The sequence below is a fragment of the Garra rufa genome, unplaced genomic scaffold (genome assembly GCF_049309525.1).
Source record: "Garra rufa unplaced genomic scaffold, GarRuf1.0 hap1_unplaced_001, whole genome shotgun sequence".
Lineage (NCBI taxonomy): Eukaryota > Metazoa > Chordata > Actinopteri > Cypriniformes > Cyprinidae > Garra > Garra rufa.
The window spans coordinates 1,027,194-1,030,739 of record NW_027394276.1 but is presented as its reverse complement, the minus strand read 5'-3'; the positions used below and the strand labels follow the sequence as shown (position 1 = coordinate 1,030,739).

Sequence of the window (3,546 nt, the reverse complement as noted above, 5' to 3'; positions counted from 1 at the left end):
AGTCCAAGGAAGCGCTGAACCTCTTTGAGGTTACAAGGTACAGGATATGCACGTACAGCTTCCACCTTACTCGGGTCTGCGGAGATACCATGAATGTTTACTACGTGTCCAAGAAATGTCAACTCTTGAAGACAAAACTTGCTCTTTTTTAGGTTGATAGTCAAGCCTGCCATCTGCAATCGATGGAAAATGGTTTGGAGATCAAGGAAGTGCTGGTCAATGGTTGGTGAATAAACTATAATATCGTCAATGTAGACAAAGCATATATTACCTCGTAATTCTCCTAAGACTGTCTCCATCAATCGTTGAAATGTCGCTGGGGCATTTTTTAACCCAAAAGGCATGACTTTGAACTGATATAACCCACCTGACGGAGTGATGAAAGCAGTCATAGGTTTGCTAGCTGGATCCATTGTCACCTGCCAGTAGCCACTGTTAAGGTCAATGGTGGAAAAGATTGCTGCGTCAGCGAGGGATTCAAGAATTTCAGTGATGTTAGGGATAGGGTATGCGTCACTCTCTGTTATGGCATTAACTTTTCGATAGTCAACACAGAATCTCATTTTACCGTCTTTTTTTGGTACTAAGACGACAGGAGATGCCCAGGCCGAGTGAGATGGTTCCACGATACCTGCCTTTAACATCTCTTCCAGCTGTTCTCTCACAACAGTCTGTTTAGAGGGACTAATGCGATATGGTCGCTGTTTGATGGGCACTGGATGTGTGACATAGAGGTGATGCTGAAGAACATCTGTCCGCCCAGGATTGAGGGTACACACCTGACAGTTGGTCTCTAAGATCTGCCTTAGTTGCCGTTTTCCATCAGGCGGTAAATGAGCACCATCCACGGCAAGATCAATTAATACTGGATCCTCAAGAATGTCAAAAGAGGGCACTAGCATGGGGAGTTGTTGTGGAGGAATGGAACTGAGTAGAGAGAGGCTCTGATTAGCATTCTTCGGATGTTGTCTCTTTCTCAGGTGTGGTGATTTCATCACAGGTACACTTGCCTGGCCTGGTTGGAAAGGGTAGTCTTCATTAGGAGCAGCCTTGAAGGAATACTTCCTGTCCATCACATTAATTTGCAGTCCACTGAAGAAGATGAAGTCTAAACCCAGAATCACTGCATAGGCGAGGGCTTTGGAGGTAAGTACAGCAACCGGTACTGTGAAAGTCTTATCATGTAAAACAATTGGGAGATTTAACCATCCTAATGGAACTTCCGCTTCACCATTAGCTAAGTAAAGAGGTCCAAGAGTCCAAGGTTGAATTTTATCTTGTGGTGTGAGTTCAGTCCATAGGCTCTCATGGATGAGGGTGTAACTTGCGCCTGTGTCAATAATGGCTTTTCCTCTCCAGGTGCCTATAATAATGGGGACTACCAATTGTTGTGGTACAGCAGTTAGCCGCTTTGAGGCATTAGAATCAGTAAGGGTGCTCTCTTTAAAATTCGAAGGTGACCCTGTGGCAGACACAGTGTTGCTGGAAGGGGTACTTGGCTGGTGATTCGGACCTCCAGACTTTGAAGATTGGAACGGACGCTTGTTATTAGCATGTCGATGCTGTTCAGAAGGCTGGTTGGAAGGAGCAGGAATAAAGTGAGGACAATTCCCTGGTGAGTGATGACCTTTGCATCTCCAACATTGTACTTGAGGTTTTTCTACAGGTTGACCAGAATTATGTCTTGGTGGCATTACATGTGGTTTAATAACTTTACGTCCTTCATATTGTAGTTGTTGGGCGTAGTCTTTCTCCAGCTGATGACCGAGCTTCACTAACTCCTCAACAGTACTGACTCGACCACGTAGCTGACTGGCAAGGTAGGGCTGAATGTTTTTAAGAATCATTTTTATCATGTCACTTTCTGTTAGAGTAGGTTTCCACCTCTTGCAGAGTGCTCGATACGAGAATGCAAAATCCCTAATGGATTCCTTCTCGCCCTGACTTCTAGTTCTGACTCGATCAGCCAGTTCGTCCTCATAGTCTTCAGAGAGGAAGGCGGAGAGGAAAGCTGATTCAAACTCATCCCATGTGGTGATTGAAGATCTGGCAACCTCCCACCAGTCACGAGCGGTTCCATACAGTACAGTTCGGAAGGTGGCCAACAGGTCAGTATCAACCAAGGGATGTAATGCTAAAAAATCTTGACAGCGGGTCAAATAGAGCAAAGGATCAGGGTCGTCTGATGGACGTCCAAAAGTGGGGAATGTTAACTTAAGATGGTCACTTCTTACTACTGTCGTAGCGGGAAGAGGGGTAAGTGCTGTTGCTGAGGTAGGGGGAGGTAATGGAGAGAGAGAAGTAGTGTCAGGTGACAATGGCACATTTTTCTTAAACAGATCCACTAATTTAATTTCTTGCATTTTACATTGGTCTAATATTTCGGTCTGGAACTTTCCAAAGTCTGTGCAGAGACTAGCAGTTTGGGCGTTACATTGCTGGAGTTCTTGTGTTAACTGATCGTGAGTTTTTTGAAAATTCTGTTGTATGGTTTTAAGGTCCTGTTGCACTTCCAGCTGCAGCTGATCAACCATGAAGCGCACTTCAGAGACAAAGGTAGATTCCGCTCTTTGAAGTTCACTTGAAATCATGAGTTTGATGGCTTTAGTTAGTTGATCTGTTTCAGCCTCATCCTGTTTTTTGTTGGTAGACAAAAGTGTGAGAACTTGCTGCTGGTTGTCCTTCATTTTGGTAGCAAGGTGGGTAACTTGGTCATGGTGCTGAGAAGAAGTTGCTTTCACTTCCTGGGTAAGTTCACAAACTGCTTTCTCTTGTTTTTGAATAAAATCCATCAGTGTTTCCCAGTTACCTTGAACTTGTGAAGTAAGGTGATGTATCTCTCTCCCAGGAGTTGGAAGCACACAGGGCAAATCCTGCTGTACCGAAGAAAGGGAGGAGATTTCAGGTGATGTGCATAGTTGCATGGGGCCTGGTCCCTGTTCCCAGGTAAGGGTTTGCACTGGAGTGCTACCAGCAAGGCCTGAAGCAAACTGCACATGGGCTTCTGGATAGATGGTGCTGGATGGCGTGTAAGCGTATGGGACATGGGAAACATGAGATGAAGAAGGTCCACGGGTAAACTGGGGATGTGATGCAACTGGCCAGGTTGGAGTTGCCACATCTGGAACTTCAATATTCACACAGGTGGAGGCAGGGGATGGTGATGGTGTGGTGGACATGCTTGTCTATAGTGTCTGTGTAAGATGTGTAAATGTAGTGGATGTCAGTAGCTTGGGAAAATAATCAGAAATAAATTTAACTGAACACAGCAAAATACAAATGTTGTACTAATGTTCAATTTCTCCCACAAACACTAATTCACAATTTCTATTCCGACAAGTATTTGAAAACCAAGTCACACTTCAATTTTGTAATTGTTACCTTGCAGTACAAATGACAGGTTACTTTATATACTCCAACACTTTTCCACAAAAAAAAACAACAACTGACATATCACAATATCACAGTTTGATCACAATTCTTTGTTTTGTTTTCTCAAAACTTCAAAAGTTTCCCAGTTAACAATTACAGCCACATAAAAAGTCT

At 43.9% G+C, this 3,546-nt stretch overlaps 1 long non-coding RNA gene across 1 annotated transcript; it reads left to right on the top strand.

Moving 5' to 3' along the window:
• The first annotated feature begins 1,821 nt into the window (after positions 1 to 1,821).
• LOC141302377 (uncharacterized) lies at positions 1,822 to 3,259 on the top strand. The gene is made up of 3 exons (XR_012342379.1): positions 1,822 to 2,108; positions 2,499 to 2,556; positions 2,651 to 3,259. It is a non-coding gene; the product is annotated as an uncharacterized lncRNA (long non-coding RNA).
• Positions 3,260 to 3,546: the final 287 nt, after the last annotated feature.